Source organism: Arachis hypogaea, chromosome 7 (genome assembly GCF_003086295.3).
Source record: "Arachis hypogaea cultivar Tifrunner chromosome 7, arahy.Tifrunner.gnm2.J5K5, whole genome shotgun sequence".
NCBI classification, from domain to species: Eukaryota; Viridiplantae; Streptophyta; class Magnoliopsida; order Fabales; family Fabaceae; genus Arachis; species Arachis hypogaea.
This window is the reverse complement of record NC_092042.1, coordinates 77228674-77250392: the sequence shown is the minus strand read 5'-3', so window position 1 is coordinate 77250392 and position 21719 is coordinate 77228674.

Sequence of the window (21719 nt, the reverse complement as noted above, 5' to 3'; positions counted from 1 at the left end):
TTCGTGATATAAAAAGTTAAGTATTATTTAGAAGTTATTAGTTTATATTTATAAAATATTCAATTTAATTTGATGTAATTTGATTTTGTTTATTTAGTTATTAAATTGGACTTTATATTTATGGACTTAGGGTTTCTTTGTTTTAATCAAATAAAAGATTATAAATACCTTCTAAATTATTGTAGTCGTCATACTAAGTGATTAGAGGTGTAAAAATTCTTTTTTTTTAGTTTTGTAATGAAACTATGGTATGAACAAGTGAGGTTGAATGAGTATCTCTTGTTGCATCAGAAAATTGAATAAAAATTTAAGGGAGTCCCTTCGATTTAATTCCCAAATTATGGTGTGGATAAGTTAAGTTGAGGAGTCCTTTTTTATTACATGAAAAAATTAGATAAAAAATTGAGTAATTTTTTTTATTCAATTTTAAGCTATCATTTTTATTTGAATTTTAATTTTAATATATCTTTTTTATTTAATTTTAATTCATTTTTTTGTTTATCTTTATTTTTGTATCAATTAAATTTTGAAAAATCTTAAGTATTTATCTAAAATTAAAATTAAATTAAATATTAGGATATTTTAAAATTTTTTAAAAATGTTAGATATAATTACCGAAATAAAAATATAGAGTAGTTAAGTTATGTTGTATAATTTTCTCCCTCCCTTTAAGCAAGTTTCTCTTCTCTCCTGTCTCTCGTATCTTCTATGCAATCAGAGCTATATTTTGAACCAATTATCGTTTAGACTTACAGTCAATCCTAGCACTAATGACCGTAGTCGATAAAAATACGGGCGGGTAAATTCGAAGGAAGGGAGCATTTCTTTTTTCTTTTTTTTTTTATGATGTTAGAGAGAAGCTTTTATTTGTTTTACTGTAACTAATTAAGTTTATGTTGTGATAAGTACGCTTAGGTGGATGTTTATTTATGATAAGCGGTTTAATATTCTCAAAAGAGAATAAACTTTATGAAGTTTAAGAAAGAGAAATCTTGTACGAGTATAAATAGAAGGAGAGTTTGAGGCATATGACAAACAACAATAACAAAATATTCTTCTGTCTCTATACATTAATCTAAATTCTCTTTTCTCTATTTTTTTGTGGGTTTTAAGTTTACAATATATATAATATTAATAAATATATTAATCGTCTCTATTATATTGAGATAATAATTGTGGTAAATATTACTATTAGAGTTATTTAATTATACTTTTTTATTTTATATTTATTACCTCTTTCTTATTTATTTATTTATTTATTTTACAGCACGTTATCAACACGAGACTCTGATTAAATTTTAGAAAGACTAAGGTAATAAATTTTTATTATGTCAAAACTCTCTCATCTTGAATTTAATGCTCTTGATATATCTAGAAACAATTACTTATCAGGGATACTAGATACTGAAATCCATCTTGATTTAATGGATCTTGGAGATACCATTAAGGTTGAAAATAATGCTTCCCAGAAAGATAAAGCCAAAGCCATGATTTTTCTTCGTCGCCATCTTGATGAAGGAATGAAAAAAGAATATCTCATACTAAAAGATCCTACAGATCTGTGAAAAAACCTTGAAGAAATGTATAATTATCAAAAGACAGTGATACTTCCTCAAGCTTGATATGAGTGGACGAACTTGCGTCTACAGAATTTTAAATCCATAAATGAATATAATTCAGCAATATTTCAAATTACCTCACGAATGAAATTATATAGGAAAAAGATAACAGATAATGATATGTTAGAGAAAACTTTCTCGACCTTCCATGCCTCGGATGTGCTCCTGCAGTAGTAGTATCGAGAAAACAAATTTTAAAAATATTCTAAGCTAATTTCTTGCCTTCTTGTTGCTCAACGCAATAATGAGTTGCTTTTAAAAAATCATGAAATGCGCCCAACTGACGCCGCCCCATTTTCTGAAGCAAATGCAGGAAATCATTAACCCAAAAGAGGTGAATGGCAAGGTTTTGATAAAAAGAAAAATTATGGATGAAAGAAAAATTATGTTCACAAAAAAGGATCTCACCAGAAGTGGGATAAAGAAAGAAACAATAGGCAAAATAAACCAATAGAGGATAAATGTTTCCGTTGTGGTGGAAAGGGTTAGTGGTCGCATACCTGTCGTACCCCACCTGTCGTACCCCAAGGCACTTAGTTGATCTTTATCAAGCATCCTTGAAAAAGGGTGACAAAGGAAGGAAACAATTTTGTTTCAAAGGATGTTGATGAAAATTACACCACTCATTATAATGTATCTGATTTCTTTGAGGATCCTAAAGGAAATATTGGTCATTTGATCAATGATGGAAAAATTTAATGTGTGGGTTTGTTAAGTAATCATGTAAATAAATAATGTAAAAAACTTCTTGTTAAGTTTTATTTTCTATACTTTGAATTTCAAGTATGATGTATATAAATAATGTTTAATAAAATATTAATGTTTATGTTTAAGAATTTCAAAATCATTAAATGTGTCAAGTTTTAAAATAATAATAATAGTAATAATAATAAAATTTTTAGTATATAACAATTTTATGTACAGTGAAAAATAATTTCAATCAGAAATACAATTTTACTGTGCATGTACTACTACTCATTTTATTATTATTATTTGTTTTTGAAGAAAATGGTAAGGATATATAATGAAAATATTTGCCTTGCGAATAATGCAAGTTCGCATACCATCTTCAAAAGTAATATATATTTTACACATCTTATACCAAAAGAAGAATATGTTAATACTATTATTGGTTCAGGCAATGTGATAAAAAGTTTCGGAAGAGTTATAATCTTGTTTTCTGGAGAAACAAAATTCATAATAAATAATGCACTATTATCTACTAAGTCTCTAAGGAACTTATTGAGCTTTAAAGATATTCGCCGAAATGGATATCATATTGAAATAATGAATGAGGAAAATCATGAGTACTTATGTATCATAACTCATGATTTAAATAAAAATGTTATATTAGAAAAGTTACCCTCACTTTCATCTGGAATATATTACGCTAAAATTAGTGCCATTGAATAACATACCATACCCAAAGTTTATCAGCCAAATGAATTTATAATTTGGCATGACCGATTGAGTCATCCGGGAACAACCATGATGCAGACAATTGTTGAAAACTCCCATAAATATTCACTAAAAAACTAGAAGATTCTTAAATCTAGTGAATTTTGTTGTGATGTATGTTCTCAAGGAAAGCTAATTTTAAGGCCATCACAGTAAATATTAGATTTGAGTCCCCTGAATTCCAAGAAAGGATTCAAGGCGATATATGTGAACCTATTCATTCACCATGTGGATCTTTTAGATATTTTATTTTCTTAATAGACGCATCTTCGACATGGTCTCATGTGTGCTTATTGTCTTCTCGCAACCTGACATTTGCGAGATTACTTGCTAAAATTATTTGATTAAATGCACGATTTTCAGAAAATTTAATCAAAGCAATTCATCTTGATAATGCTGGTGAATTTACTTTCCAAGCCTTTGATGTTTATTGTATGGCTAACAGAATAAGCGTTGAACATCCAGTAGCTCATGTTCACTCACAAAATGGGTTAGCAGAATCACTGATTAAACGCCTCCAATTAATTGCTAGACCCTTACTTATGAGAAAAAATCTCCTAACCTCAGCTTGGGGGCATGCTATTTTACATACCGCAGCACTCATTCGTTTGAGGCCGACAAGTTACCATCAGTTCTCTCCTATGCAATTAGCTTTTGGCCAGCAGTCAAATGTTTCCCATTTAAGAATATTTAGATGTTTGATATATGTTTCCATTGCACCAACTTCTTATACCAAATTGGGACCCCAAAAAAATTGGGGATATATGTTGGATATGATTCTCCCTCTATAGTGAGGTATCTTGAGATACAAATTGGAGATGTATTTAAAGCCAGATTTTCAAATTGTCATTTTGATGAATCAACATTTCCAACATTAGAGGGAGAGAATAAGCTTCCTGAAAAGGAACTTAATTGGAATGCATCATTCTTGGTGCATTTAGATCCTCGATCAGGCAATGTGAATTAGAAGTTCAAAAGATTATACATTTGCAAAGAATAGAAAATAAATTGTCTGATGCATTTTTTGATACGAAAAGGATCACTAAATCCTAAATACCAGTTGAAAATGCCCCAATTTGAATTGATTTCTTAGTTGGACAAGTGGCCAATGAAACAATTTCACGCCAGAAGCATGGTAGACTTGTCAGTTCCAAAGACAAAAATCTTCGAAAAAGAAAAGAGGTAAATACTATTCCTGTTGAAAAAGATAAAGACATAGTAAAGACACCTGCAATTGTTCGAAATTCTTATATAGTTTTGACACTAGAAGACGTTCAAGTACCTAAAAATTTTGAAAATGATGAGATCTCGATAAATTATGTCTTTACAGGAGAAAAATCAGACCGAAATAAGACAATTGTCAAGGAAATATTTGCATATGATGTGGCATTAAATATCATGCATGAAAGTAAGGATCCTGAGCCAAGAACAGTCGAAGAATGTCGACAAAGAAATGATTGGCCAAAATGGGAAGAAGCTATTAAGGTTGAGTTAGACTTACTTGCAAAATGTGAAGTCTTTGGACCTGTAGTCCGTACACCAGAAGATGTAAAACTGTTGGATACAGATGGGTATTTGTGAGAAAATGAAATGAGAAAAATGAAGTTTCGCTACAAAGCTCGACTTATGGCACAAGGATTTTCACAAAGGCCATGTATAGATTATGAAGAAACATATTTTCCTATAGTGGATGCAATAACATTGGGTTATTTGGTTAGTTTATCCGCATACCATAAACTATATATGAATTTAATGGATGTGGTAACAACTTACTTATATGGATCATTAGATCGTGATATCTATATGAAATTCCCTAAAGGATTAAAGATATCTAAATCATCCAATGAATATTAACAGGGATTATACACAGTCAAATTGCAAAGATCTTTATATGGTCTAAAGCAATCTGAATGAATGTGGTATAATCGTCTTACTGAGTATCTGACAAAAAACGAATTCAAGAATGATGATATCTGCCCATGTATTTTCATAAAGAAATCTGCATCTGGATTCATTATAATTGCTGTGTACGTTGATGATTTAAATATTATCGGAACCCCTGAAGAGATTCCAACAATTATAAAAGCTCTAAAAGAAGAGTTTGAGATGAAAGATCTTAGAAAGGCTAAATTTGTCTCGACCTACAGATCGAGCATACAGAAAATTAGATCTTTATTCATCAAACAACATACACAAAAAAGATCTTGAAGAGATTTTATATGCATAAGTCACATCCATTAAGTACCCTAATGATCGTAAAGTCTTTGGATGTAGAAAATGATCAATTACATCCTAAAGAAGAAAATGAAGATATCCTTATTCTTGAAGTACAATATCTTAGTGCCATTGAAGCGCTAATGTATCTTGCTAATAATACACGACCCGATATATCATTTGCTGTGAATTTATAAACAAGGTATAGTTCCTCTCCAACCAGAAGACATTGGAATGAAATCAAACAAATCCTTCTATATCTTCATGGAACGGTTGATATGGGTTTGTTTTATCCATATGGATCCAAGTCACAATTAGTTGGCTATGCAGATGTTGGATACTTGTCTGATCTACATAAAGGGAGATCTCAAATAGGATACATGTTTACATATAGTGGTACAACTATATCATGGAGGTCCACAAAACTGACGACTGCAACAATATCCTCTAATCATGCTGAAATACTAGCGATACATGAAGCAAGTTGCGAGTGTTTTTGGCTCAGGAGTTTGATCCAATATATTCTGTCATCATGTGTACTGATTAATCATAAGATAGCTCCAATTGTTTTGTTTGAAGATAATACAACATGCATTGCTCAACTTAAGGGTGGATACATCAAAGGTGATAGAACAAAGCATATTTCTCCTAAATTCTTTTTCACATGTGACCTTCAAAATCAAGGAACAATTGATGTCCAACAGATCCGCTCAAGCGATAATCTGACAGATTTATTTACAAAGTCACTTCCAAAATCCTTCTTTGAAAGATTGGTACATCAGATTAGGATGCGCCGATTTCGAGATATTAAATAATGTCGACAAGAGGGGGAGACTGTACTCTTTTTTTCTTGGTCAGGTTTTTTCTCATTGGATTTTTTTACAAGATTTTTAATGAGGCAATCTCCATCACAAAGGATATTATACTCTTTTTCCTTCACCAAAATTTTTTTTCATTGGATTTTTCTTTATTAAGATTTTAATGAGGCATAATCCTAAATAGACATTCAAGGAAGAGTGTTGTGATAAGTATGCTTAGGTGGATATCCATTTATGATGGACAGTTTAATATTCTCAAGAGAGAATGAACTTAAAGAAGTTTGAAAAAGAGAAATCTTGTACAAGTATAAATAGAAAGAAAGTCTGAGACATATGACAAACAACAATAACAAAACATTCTTCTCTCTATACATTAATTTAAATCCTCTCTTTTCTCTATCTCTTCGTAGGTTTTAAGTTTACAATATATAATAATATTAGTAAATATATTAATAATTTTTATTATATTGAGATAGTAATTATGATAAATATTACTATTAGAATTATTTAATTATATTTTTTATTTTATATTTATTATTTTTTTATTTATTTATTTATTTTACAACAGTTTAAAAGATTATTAAATGAATTTATCAGTGAAAATGGCTTTTTACTTTATCATTGAGATAAATAAAATTTATTATTTAAATTAATATTTTGTCAATAAAAATATTTTTATAAAAAATATTCAAAAAATATAATATTAATTAAATCTTAAACCTAAATTACAAACTTTAAATACTAAATATTAAACCCTTTAAATCCTATACTATAAATTTTAATAATATAAAAATAAAATATTCATTTACAATATAAAATATTAATTAATATCAATAAAAAATATAACATTTTTCTTTATCCATTGTACTACTGACTAATTGATATGGAGAGTCTATGGTATAGATGAGTCAACTCAACTTTTCCATAATTAACATTCGTCGTCTACTGCGAAGGACTCTCTCCCAAACAAGTTGTTATCATTTATCAGAATAGATAACCCAATGGAAATCACCCAAAAAGAGGAACGATCAAAGAGTGTTGACTTGAAGACTTTGCCAAATTGACTTGACCCAGCATCGTGTCTAGCGGGCTAATGACTTAGTTACTACTAATTTTGACTATAAAAAAAACATTTAGCCCAGTACATACCGAAAGCTATTGAATATGCAGCATCTTGCAGCTAGTTAATTCCATATTTGTTTGATTCTTCCATACCATGTTTTTGAAAAAAGAAAAAAATAATAAACTATTAAAATAGTATCTAAAAATTTATATGGTTGATAAAAATAACTCAAAAGATATTAATGATAAAAAACTCTCAAGACGTTTAAAAACGTAACAAAAAGAATTATATATTAAAAATATATTTTAAAAAAGATTTTGTAGATCATATTTTATTGTAATTTTTTATAATTACTATTAGAATAAGATTTTTTATTTTTAAAATTGATAATTTTATACCAAATGAATCTTTTTAAAAAAATTATTGTGAATGTAAATTTTTCTAAGATCAAATTTTATTCAAAATTTTTTATACTTTTTAAATATTTATTCATATGTCGCTATGAAAATTCAAATCAAACAAATAAGCTATTTGTTAAAAATAATATAAAAAATTTTATTATTTATAGAAAATATAATATTTATTTATGCTATTTTTATTATATTTTAAAATTATTTAAAATTTATTTTATCAATAATATTTTTTAAAAATTTTTTATAAATATCAAAAATTTTTAGATACCAAATTAATAGCTAAAAAAAAAAATTCAAATTCCAAGCAGTAACCTGAGGCGCGAGTTGACGATTCTCTAATCAAATACTACATCCCTTGCACTTTAAGGATATGGAGTGTCCTTGGAAGATGCCAGGGTTGATTTATGTTGATCGGAGCAACAGTATTGTTGACTCAAATATTTGGTAAATATAACAGTTAGGGCTGGCAATAGATAAGATAGGATAGGGTTTGGATTTTACTCTAACTTTATCTGTGGATTAAAAATTTTATTAAAATTCTACTTTACTTTATTTGCGGATTGAGAATTTCTCAATTCTAATCCTATCCACACCTTAAAGTTTTAAACCCTACCCTATTCTACCCTACCTGCAAAAATATCAAAATTTTTTTTAAAGTAAATATAAAATCCAATCCTTTCAAATTTTATATATATTAGTAAAATAAAAAATAAAAAACTAATGCTTTAAATTAATAAATTAACTAACTAGTTTAATGATTATTCACTTATTATAAGTCATTACATGAGAAAAGTTGTGGGTTCAACCCTCACCCCCTTCACTATATACCTAATTTTTATAAAATATGTTATATATAGGGTGCAGGTAGGGTAGAGTAGGGTAGGATAGGGTAGGGTAAGGTATACCCTAAACCCGTATGGCCGTACCCTACCTTACCCACAGGCATACTGTCGGGTAGTCTACCCTACCCAAACGGATTGGGTACCCGCAGGTAAGGTATGAATTGCCAGCCTTAATAGCAGTAGCACTAGCGGGTGATATTTTAGTCATTTTAATGCAAAAATTAAAATTAAAATTTTTAATTTACAAAATATTTTATTTTTTAAAATTAATTCTAAAATATTATTTTCTTCAAAATATTAAATAGGATATTTTATTTTTTTCATAATATTTTTCAAAAAGATATTTTAGTCTTTTAAATATTTTAGTATAAAAGATATATGATTCTAAAAATCGAACCAGACCGACCGATTCAACCAGATTAATCGAGAATCAGTCCTCTAGCCAATTCGATTAAAGCAAAAAATTGTCGGACAAAAAATCAGTAGAATCAGCAGTTAACTGGTAAACTGCTTGAACTGAACAAATTTTTTAAAAAATTTTTATTTTTCAATTAAAAAAAAAAACAAAACCCCATTTTCTCTTTCTCTCTCTCACATGAAACCTTACCCTAAACCAAACCCTATCAGAGTTTGGAGGCTTAGTTGCAGCCACCTTCAAACTTCAGAGCCCCTATCTCTTTCTCTCTCTCTATCCTCGTCGTCACTTCCTTTCCTCCCAGCCTCCATCACCGCCAAAGGCAGCAACCCCATTCTATTATTCACTGCGTGTCTCAACTCAGTCTCTCTTCACTGTGTGCATCATTGCTGCTTTTTCACCCCTTTGTCGTGGGTCGTCGCTGCTCACTCTTTGCTGTGGGACATCGCTATTCTGCTCCTCGTCGTGGGTCATCGCTGCTTCTCTACTCCTCGCCGTGTGTCATTTTTGTTTCTCTGCCTCTTCGCCAATCTTGCTATTGCTTCCTGCCTCCTCACCAGTCTTGCTGTTGCTTCTCTACCTTGTGTCGTGTCTCGCAGTCGCTGATGTTCTACCCTTAGTCGTGTCTCCCCTTCACTGCTGGGTGGTCTCTGCTCTTCTGCTTTTAGGTAACTGTCTCACACCCTTTTTGCGAGCTCATTGTCACCACAAGCTCACTCTGTTATCACTGTTCATCTCTCACCATTTCTCCGGTAGGCTAAGGCTTCTTCAGTTTCATCTCTTTTTCCAATCGATTTTTAAGATTCTCTGGTTGTAGCACTATATGATCCCTGCCACTTGAAATTGAACATTTTTATTTGTTAGATACTTTGGTTGTTGATAATTGTGACAAGCTAGAATTATCAGAGGGACGTAATGATCAATGTTCCAATTTGAGATAAAGGTTCTAAATTTTGTATCTATGCCAAATTGGTGACCTTGCCCTAGTGGCTTCAAAGATCTATGAAGACAAATTATAAGAAAAATACTGAGTACCATCAAATTTATCGTCTGATTTAGCGTCGCAGAGTAGCGACAGATTTACTTGTAATAACAACATCGAATTCATAAGGTTAAGTAATTACTAGTGGATTTATGTTCCGACGGTAAATTTGCCGATAATAATTGGAGGAAAACAAAAATAAATTGACATGTCCTTTAGGGACGGATTTATCGTCGGAAAAATCCAACAATAAATTAAACCCACATAGTGAAACGCTGCGTTTTGGTGACCCACAATGGTTTACCATCGCAGTTTTTTTACGATAAATCCAACGGTAACTGTGCCATAAATTTGAAGAGCAACCCCTCTTCTTCCTCATTCGAATCTCTCTCTCTCTCTCTCTCTCTCTCTCTCTCTCTAACCTTCTCGCCTCCCACTCTCTCTCTAACCCTCTACCCTTTTCTCTCTTTCTCTTCCCCTGTTTCTCTTCCTTCCCTGTCGCTGCCGGCCACCCCAAGCTGTCGCAGCTACCTTCTCTTTCTTCTCCTCTCTCTCTAACCCACTCTAGCTCGGCCCTTGTCTCTCATTCTCGTTCACAGAACAGAGCAACAACACAGCCACTGTTCCTCATTCTGGCTAGTTTTAACTTCGACGACCATTCGTTTGCCACTGCAACTCCTTTCCTCTTCTTCGTTCCATTCTGTTTTGGCAACCCAGGTTATTACTCTATTTTTAATTTTTATTTTAGTCAATTTTAGTTTTATTAATCTAATTTATGGCTAGTTATTTATAATTAATTTTTTATTAGTAGAATTTAGGTGGTTAGGATAGGTTAGATTAGGTTATTAGGTTTTGAATTGCTAAAAAGTGTTTGGATTATTAAATTGAATTGCTGAATATTGTTGCTGGAGTTGTTTGAAATTGTCTGAATTATGTTGATTCACTGTGTTACGACTGATTTTGCTGAGATTTGATTGTCGGATTATTTGGATTATGCTTAGTTGTTGCTGGTTTTGAATTATTTGTTACTGGTGTTGATTGTTGATTCGAAATTGGGGCTATCAATTGCTATTTGATCTTGATTTTGCATGTTTGATGTTTGTGCATGCCAAGTGTTCATCAATATGCCTCAGAGCTTTAATGTAATTTTTGGTCTTATTCTTGAAAATCAATGTTCGTTTGAATGTTATGATTGTTATTATGCATTGATAATAAAATTTGATTTATTTTTAATAGACCAAAACTTTTGAATTTTTGAATGATTAAGGCATTTATTTGATAGTACAAGATTAAACAAGTTGGTCCTTTTGAACCCAATTATATCAACTTTGTATGTTTAATTGGTTTTGGGTTATATTAGGAATGAATTTCAAATATTGAAATTAAACTTGTGTTATTAGTTATAAGAATTACATCGGTGTTTAAACCTATTATTGATTATTTAGTTCTGAACTTAGGTTATTGAACTTATTTTGAATTTAGGGTTTTCTAAAATTTCGAACTTAGGGTATTGAACTTGTTTAGTTTTAATTTTAATTAGAATATGTTCTAATTTCTGTTTCATATTGAATTCTGAACTTAAGGTACTGAACTTGTTTTGAACTTATGTTTTTCTAAAATTCTGAATTTAGGGTATTAAACTTGTGTGATTTCAATTTTAATTAGAATATTGCGGATTTAGGTTCCTTATTTAGTTTCGAACTTAGGGTACTGAATATGTTCCAATTCTAATTAAAACATGTTTTTCTTATGGTTGATTTGTTCCGAACAAGTTACTATAATTTATAAGATTGATTTGTTGTTTTGAATTTATGATTATTGTTGATTTGTGTTGATTATTGTTGATTTAGTTCTCTTTGTTTAATTGATATGCTCTTTGCAGATATGATGATAGGTAGAGGTATTATAGATCAACCTAGTGGTCGTAGTCGTGGTAGAGGGAGGTTTTTGCCGGTACCCTTGGAAATTTTGGATCGTCTCCCTCTACTCCAACTACCCTGGTGATGTCACAGGTTGCAGGTGTATCAGACCAGCCCTTCATCATGGTCCCTAACCCGAGATACATCCCTGCGTGTACGACGACAACGCCACCTCCATTCGCTTAGTAGCCCGATGTCTCAGCGACGCCGCCTCCAGCGACGAACATCGCGACCCCAGAATCCTCTCATGAAAGTGACCCAGCTGATGCCCCTCCATTACCTCCCATCATATGGTTGACGATTTGGCTTGATGGTGGAACGACGCAAGTACTACTTTAAGTCTTGTATATGCTGATTGTGTATAATTATTGATTCTAGTTTTAGTGGATTTAGAGTTGTAGGTTTGAACTACTGAAGTGTTTGATATATCTTGATTAGTGATTCTTGATAGTTGAATCTAGTTTTAGTGAATTTAGGGTTGTAGGTTTGAATTGCTGAAAGTATTAGATATATCCTATTTATTGATTCTTGATTATTGATTTTAGTTTAGGAGATTTATGGATTTTGCTTCTTGATTATTGATTGTTGTTCATTGATTGTTGACAACTAGTGCTGTTTAAGTTAATTGTTGATGGATAGAGTTTGTGGTGCATTCTAGTTATAAATGAAACTCAGCCGAAATTTCTGAAAAATCATCTATATATCATGCTTATTTGCTTTTGAAGTTTTAATTTATATTGTCATATTGGTTTATTTGTGAATTGTTGATAGGTTTGCGCCAAACAACAACGCATGTACTCAGGAGATGACCAATGTCATCAAGCTGATGTACGACCATCCATGGTCGAGCTACAAGAAGATCCCCTCCCTTCTGAGACCAGAGAGCAATGGTTTCAGAAGTGGACAGTAAGAACTTAATATAGTTAAATCTTCTTAGTTAGTTTATAACTTCTATTTTGTTTAATATGATATATTTTGATTAACTAATTTTAAAGTTTCTTTGTACAACTAAACTTTTTTATAGGACAAGGAGTACGATCTCTTCATCAGAAAGATATACACGACCATCGTATGGGTAGGCGTCTGCAACAGATGCTGGAGGAAGTACATGAAGAGCGCGACCATCTCACTTCCTAGCTCTGTCCAGAAATCAAAAAGATATTGTACGTTCACTAGGAGACCGATAAATGATTTAGGCATTAACGTCTCACAAATAGAGCTAACATTGACAGAGGCATTTCTACCTTCTTCCTTGCCTTAGCAGGGCCACGAGATTGATGACGACGATGACTACCAGGATTTTTAGGGTTTAGGATTTTTGTTTTACTATTTCATTATATTTGACTTATTTGACTTTTAATTTATTTGAACATTTGATATTTAATAATATTACATAATTTGTTTATATTATTTATAATTTGATCACTAATTGCATGAAAATTAAATTTAAATAAAAATTAAAATTAAAAAAAAAATTTAAAGATAAATTGTCACAATATTTTTTTAAAAAATTGACATTACCATTGAATTTACCGAGGATATAATCCAATGGTAATAGTGGGAAAACTATATGTTATGGCGCCAACGTAACTGTCAGAAAAATCTGTCGGTAACGGAAAGGTTTTTTAGGCAGGTAATCTATCGCAGAATTTGACAATAACTGATTACCGGTGAAATTTATACGGTCGAATTACTTTCTATACTAAATCTGACTGTAATTAACTTTCCATCAGATTTTATTTATTTTTTTGATGATAATTCTGACGATATTTAATATTTTTTTATAATGACATTACAATATGTATTGGTTTCAAACTGCATCAATCTTGTGATACTTCTTGAGTGGCTACCAACTATGAATTCAATTTAAGAGTTTTGTTGCTGATGTGTTTTTGGATTCAAAAATTAGAATTATGATATTGATTTATTGATTAGAATTCCAAAAATTAAATATGATTATATGCTTTGACTGTTTTAAAATTTGTAATTGAATTAAACTTTGTTTTGTGTTAAGATTATATATTTTTTGGTATGAGAATTTCTATTATTCAATTCTTTATGTGATATGTTAAGTTAATAGAAATTATCTTTCTAAAAATATTTCTAACAATAAATTATGGATAAATTATTTTGTGAAATTATGAAATTTTAAAATTAATTTAAAAATGATTGAATTTGAATTTTTAAAATTATGTATTAAATTATTATTAATTTTATTATATATTTAATTAAATCGATTTAATTACGGTTCGATTTCAGTTAAATTATTAAATCAGATTTATTTAATGACTGGTTCGGTTCTCGCAACCTTAATAAGATACATATAATATGATATATTTTTTAATTTAATTAATCTTTAGAACAGACTTGCTACACATTCATGTGTTTTTTCATCCAAGTTTATCCAACTAACAAAAATCACTCTCATTGAAAGAGACTCATTATACACGCTTTTTCTTCTTCTCCTCTCCCGCGTTTCTTCTTCTTCTCTCTCGCGCTTCTTCTTCTTCTTTTTTCAAATTCATGCATACATCCTCTTCTTCTTTCAAATTCACGCATACCTCCTCCTCCTTATTCTTCTTCGCGCACGCAGATTCTTCTTCTGCTTCTCCTCCTCCTCCTCTTCTTCTCCTCCTCCTCTTTCGTTATCGTCATCACCAACAACATCAACATTTTGCTAACATCTTTATAGGTTTTGATTTTCTCTGGTGCCATCATTAAACAATTTCAGTTTATTTTTTAGTTTCTTTTGGTTCATTTGTGAATTAATTTCGGTTCATTTGTGTGTTAATTCCGGTGTGAATAAAAAATTTGATCAATACTTATCAGCAGCATCAAGTGAAACAAAATTAACACAGAAATGAACCGACAATTAACTATAAATGAACCGAAATAAATTAAAAAATGAACAAAAATTATTTAATGAGGACAGTAAAGAAAATCAGAACTAATAAAGACGTTTGCAAAATGTTAGTGTTATTGGTGATGGCAATAAAGAAGAAGAAAGAGGAGGAGGAGAAGAAAGAAGAGAAAATGAAGAAGAAAAGAAGAAAAATCTGCGTGTGCAAATTTGGAATGAAGAAAAAAGGAAGAGGAAGAGGAGGAGGAGGGGAGAAGAAGAAGAAGAAGAACGTGCGCGAATTTAAAATAAGAAGAAGAAGAAGAAATACGAGGAGGAAGAGAAGGAAAAAGAGAAAGAAAATAAGCGTATAATTTAAAAAGTTGTTATAATAATTTAGATAAATTTAAATAAATAATATTTTATTTAAATGTAGAATTTTATTCTATTTAAAATGGATATATAAAAAGATATAAAGTTAGGATTTAAAATATAATACCAACTAAGACTAAATTCCTATTTTGGTCCTTGAGATTCACGCGATTACTCATTTTGGTCCTGAAATTCAAAATTACTCATATTGGTCCTCTAGATTTAAGTTTAGGCACCAATATGGTCCCTCAATTCTTTTCGATGATGACTAGGCAAACGAAGTGCTGAGATTGCACCCTCCTTGCCACGCTAGATGATGAGTAAACGACATTGTTTACCTTTGCTGTCCAAACAAGTTAGAAATGAAAAATAGTAGAGGTAGAGAAAAAGACGAATACTTTATTTTGGGTCTCCATTGTTTCTTCTCCCTTTATATACAAAACGACGATATTTCTGACTTTTTTGGGTGCCAAGGATAAACGACGTCGTTTACCCATCATCCAACGTGGCAGGAAGGGTGTCATCTGAGCACTCCGTTTGCCTAGTCATCACCGAAAAAAGTCGAGGGATCATATTGGTACCTAAACTTAAATCTGAAGGACCAGTATAGGTAATTTTAAATTTTAGGGACCAAAATAACTAATCGCGTGAATCTCAGAGACCAAAATGGGTATTTAGTCTACCAACTAATATATAATTTTTACCCTTCGCTAAGAATAGTATAGGCAAAAGCACCTTATCTTAAATATTGAAAAATTTAAATCTAGGTATAAGTCAAATGGAAGAGCCATATTCGAATGATGATAATCTCAGGAAATTTTAATACGTGTCGCAACTTGAAAAGCTATATTTAGGAAATATATGGATGGATTGGATGGGATAGGATCGAATTATGGGATAGACTAAGATGTTGCTTGTGCGATGTAACCCTACCCCAATTCTGGGCCTTTTTTTTTTCCTTCGGAAAATCACGTATTTGTTGTAAAATAAAAGATATGTAAAATAAAGATATATAAATAGAAGATTCTAGTATTAAAATAATTAGCTCAATAATAATTTATATATATATATATACTAATATATGTTGTAATGTGTATATATATACAAAGATAGAAAGAAGTATTAAAAATAAAGAGAGAGAGAATCGCATATGTTTATTGTTACTATCTCAATATAATAAAGATGATTAATATTGCTATTAATATAATATGTAAAGAGTAATAGAAAATAGAATTTAAAATACTTATAAAATAAAAGAAGAGAAAGAATTGTAATAGTAATATAAGGAGAATGGTATTTGATTGCAACATAAAAGGGAATCGATCTCTTATTATTTGGTTGTGTGTAGTAAGAGAAAAGAAACTAAATGCTTTATAATAAGAAAGAGAGAGAGAGAATTAAAGGTGTTATATTATTGCTGTGTATTTATTCAGATGGATGCTACTCCTATTTATACACACAAATGGTCATCACTTTTCAACCTTCATTAAATCCATTCTCTCTTGAGAATGATTCCTTCAATATTGAGAAGGTGAGTCTACGTGGTCATCCATATCACAACACTCCCCCTTGGATGACCATTTAGGGTTATTGCCTCATTAAAACCTTACTAAAGAAAACCCTGTGGGAAAAACCTTAGTGAAGGAAAAAGAGTACAATATCCTTTGTGATGGGGACTGCCTCATTAAAAACCTTGTCAAGAAAAACCCAATGGGAAAAAAAACATGACCAAGGAAAAAAGAGTACAGTCTCCCCCTCTTGCTGACATCATTTAACGTCTCGAAATCGGCGCATCCCAATCTCATGTACCAATCTTTCAAAAGAGGATTTTGGGAGTGACTTTGTAAATAAATCTGCCAGATTGTCACTTGAACGGATCTGTTGGACATCAATTGTCCCTTGATTTTGAAGGTCATGAGTGAAGAAGAATTTGGGAGAAATATGCTTTGTTCTATCACCTTTGATGTATCCACCCTTAAGTTGAGCAATGCATGCTGTATTATCTTCAAACAGGACAGTTGGAGCTATCTTATGATCAATCAGTCCACATGATGACAGAATATATTGAATCAGACTCCTCAGCCAAAAACACTCGCGACTAGCTTCATGAATTGCTAGTATTTCGGGATGATTAGAGGATGTTGCAGCAATCGTCTGTTTCGTGGACCTCCATGATATAGCTGTTCCACCATATGTGAACAGGTATCCTGTTTGAGATCTCCCTTTATGTGGATCAGACAAGTATCCAGCATCCGCATAGCCAACTAATTGTGACTTGGATCCATAGGGATAAAACAATCCCATATCAACCGTCCCATGAAGATATCGAAAGATTTGTTTGATTCCACTCCAATGTCTTTTGGTTGGAGAGGAACTATATCTTGCTAGTAAATTCACAGCAAATGATATATTGGGTCGCGTATTATTAGCAAGATACATTAGCGCTCCAATGGTACTAAGATATGGTACTTCAGGACCAAGGATATCTTCATTCTCTTCTTTAGGACGGAATTGATCCTTTTTCACATCTAAAGATCTTACAATCATTGGAGTACTTAATGGATGTGACTTATCCATATAAAATCTCTTCAAGATCTTTTCTGTGTATGTTGTTTGATGAATAAAGATCCCACTTTTTATATGCTCGATTTGCAGGTCGAGACAAAATTTAGGTCTTCCAAGATCTTTCATCTCAAACTCTTCTTTTAGAGTTTTTATAATTGTTGGAATCTCTTCAGGAGTCCCAATGATATTTAAATCATCAACGTACACAGCAATTATAATGAATCCAGAAGCAGTTTTCTTTATGAAAACACACGGGCATATATCATCATTCTTGAAACCGTTTTTGGCCAGATACTAAGTAAAACGATTATACCACATTCGTCCAGATTGTTTCAGACCATATAAAGATCTTTGTAATTTAACTGAGTATAACCCTTGCGAATATTCACTAGATGGTTTAGATATCTTTAGTCCTTCAGGGACTTTCATATAGATATCTCGATCTAATGAGCCGTATAAGTAGGCTGTTACCACATCCATTAAATGCATATGCAGTTTATGATATGTAGATAAACTGACCAAATAACGCAATGTTATCGCATCCACTACAGGGGAATACGTTTCTTCATAATCTATACCGGGCCTTTGTGAAAAACCTTGTGCCACAAGTCGGGCTTTATATCGCACAACTTCATTTTTCTCATTTCGTTTTCTCACAAATACCCACTTATATCCAACAGGTTTTACATCTTCAGGTGTACGGACTACAGGTCCAAAGACTTCACGTTTTGCAAGTGAGTTAATTCATCCTTCATGGCTACTTCCCATTTTGGCCAATCATTTCTTTGTCGACATTCTTCAACTGATCTTGGCTCAAGATCCTTACTTTCATGCATGATATCTAATGCCACATTATATGCAAATATTTCATTGACAATTGTCTTATTTCGGTCCCATTTCTCTCCTGTAAAGACATAATTTATCGAGATCTCGTCATTTTCACAAATTTCAGGTACCTAAACGTCTTCTGGCGTTATATCAGAATTTTGGACAACTGCAGATGTCTCTACTATGTCTTTTTCAACAGGAATATTATTTACCTCTTTTCTCTTTCGAGGATTTTTATCTTTGGAACCGACAGGCCTGCCACGCTTCTGGCGTGTATTTGCTTTCGTGGCTATTTGTCCTGCTGGGACATCAATTCGAATTGAGGCATTTTCTGCCCTGCCACGCTTCTGGCGTGAATTTGCTTCAGTGGCTACTTGTCCTACTGGGACATCAATTCGAATTGGGGCATTTTCCGCTGGTATATAAGATTTGGTTATCCTCTTTGTATCGGAAAATGCATCAGGCAATTCATTTGCTATTCTTTGCAAATGTATAATCTTTTGAACTTCCAGTTCACATTGCCCTGATCGAGGATCTAAATGCATCAATGATGATGCATTCCAGTTAAGTTCCTTTTCAGGAAACTTATTCTCTCCCCCTAATGTTGGAAATTTTGATTCATCAAAATGACAATCCGCAAACCGGGCTTTAAACACATCACCAGTTTGTATCTCAAGATACCTCACTATAGAGGGAGAATCATATCCAACATATATCCCCAATTTTCTTTGGGGTCCCATTTTGGTGCGATTAGGTGGTACAATGGGAACATATATCGCACACCCAAATATTCTTAAATGGGAAACATTTGGCTGCTGGCCAAAAGCTAATTGCATAGGAGAGAACTGATGGTAACTCGTTGGCCTCAAACGAATAAGTGCTGCGGCATGTAAAACTGCATGCCCCCAAATCGAGGTTGGGAGATTAGTTCTCATAAGTAAGGGTCTAGCAATTAATTGGAGGCGTTTAATAAGTGATTCTGCTAACCCATTTTGTGTGTTAACATAAGCTACTGGATGTTCAACACTTATTCCATTAGCCATACAATAAGCATCAAAAGCTTGGGAAGTAAATTCACCAGCATTATCAAGACGAATTGCTTTAATTGGGTTTTCTGGAAATTGTGCTTTTAATCAAATAATTTGAGCCAGTAATCTCGCGAACGCCAGGTTGCGAGAAGATAATAAGCACACATGTGACCATCTCGAAGATGCGTCTATCAGGACCATAAAATATCTAAAAGATCCACATGGTGGATGAATAGGTCCACATATATCACCTTGAATCCTTTCTAGGAATTCAGGAGACTCAAATCCGATCTTTACTGGTGATGGCCTTAAAATTAACTTTCCCTGAGAACATGCAGCACAACAAAATTCACTAGTTTTAAGAATCTTCTGGTCCTTTAGTGAATGTCCATGAGAGTTTTCAATAATTCTTCTCATCATGGTTGTTCCCGGATGAACCAAACGGTCGTGCCAAGTTATGAATTCATTTGGGTTAGTAAACTTCTGGTTTACAGTGGCATGTGATTCAATTGCACTAATCTTGGTATAATACAACCCAGATGAAAGTGAGGGTAATTTTTCTAATATAACTTTCTTATTTGAATCATGAGTTGTGATACATAAGAACTCATGATTTCCCTCATTCATAGTCTCAATATGATATCCATTTCGGCGAATATCTTTAAAGCTCAACAAGTTTCTACGAGACTTGGTAGACAATAGTGCATTATTTATTATGAATTTTGTTCCTCCAGGAAACAAAATTATAGCTCTTCCGGAGCCTTAATCATATTGCCTGAGCCAATAATAGTATTAACACATTCTTCTTTTGGCACCAGATGGGTAAAATATATATCACTTTTGAGAATTGTGTGCGAACTTGCACTATCCGCAAGGCATACATCTTCATTACATATCCTTGCCATTCTCTTCAAAAACAAATAATAATAAAATGAGTAGTATGCACAGTTAAATTAAATACTTAATCAGAATTATTTTTCTAAGAAACACTGTACATAAAATAATGTCATATACTGAAATTTTATTTTAAAATTTGACACATTTAATAATTTCAAAATTCATATTAATATTTCATTATTTATGTACATCACATTTGAAACTTAAATATATAGAAAATAAAACTTAACAATAAGTTCTTTACATTATTTATTTACATATATACTTCACAATCCCACATGTTAAACTATTCCATCATTGATCAAATGACCAATATTTCCTTCAGGGTCCTCAAAGAAATCAGATACATCATAATGAGTGGTGGAGTTCTCAGCATCATTTGAAACAAAATTTGTTTCCTTTCCTTTGTCGTTCTTTTTCAAAGATGCCTGGTAAAGATCGACTAGGTGCCTTGGGGTACGACAGGTACGTGACCAATGGCCCTTTCCACCACAGCGGAAACACTTCTCCTCGGTTGATTTATTCTGCCCGATATTCCTTTCTTTATCCCACTTCTGGTGAGATCCTCTCTTTTGAACATAATTCTTTTTCCTTCCATAATTTTTCTTGTTATTAAAAGCTTGCCATTTACCTCTTCTGGGGTAATTTGCCACATTTACTTCAGGAAATGGGGCGGCGCCAGCTGGGCGCGCTTCATGATTTTTCAATAACAACTCATTGTTGCGTTCAGCAACAAGAAGGCAAGAAATTAACTCAGAATATTTTTTAAACCCTTTCTCTCGATACTGCTGCTGCAGGAGCACATTTGAGGCATGGAAGGTTGAGAAAGTTTTCTCCAACATATCATGATCAGTTATTTTTCCCCACACAATTTCATTCGTGAGGTGATTCGAAACATTGCAGAATTATATTCATTTATAGATTTAAAATCTTGTAAACGCAAATGCGTCCATTCATATCGGGCCTGAGGAAGTATCACCGTTTTCTGATGATTATACCTTTCTTCGAGGTCTTTCCAAAGATCTGCAGGATCTTTTAATGTAAAATATTCATTTTTCAATCCTTCGTCAAGATGACGACGAAGAAAAATCATGGCTTTAGCTTTATCCTTCTGGGATGCATTATTTTCAGCCTTAATGGTATCTCCAAGATCCATTGAATCAAGATGGATTTCAGCATCTAGTATCCATGATAAATAATTGTTTCTAGATATATCAAGAGCATTAAATTCAAGATGAGAGAGCTTCGACATAATGAAAATTTGTTACCTGAGTCTTCCTAAAAATTTGATCAGAGTCTCGTGCTGATAACGTATTGTAAAATAAAAGATATGTAAAATAAAGATATATAAATAGAAGACTCTAGTATTAAAATAATTAGCTCAATAATAATTTATATATATATAATAATATTATATGTTGTAATGTGTATATATATACAAAGATAG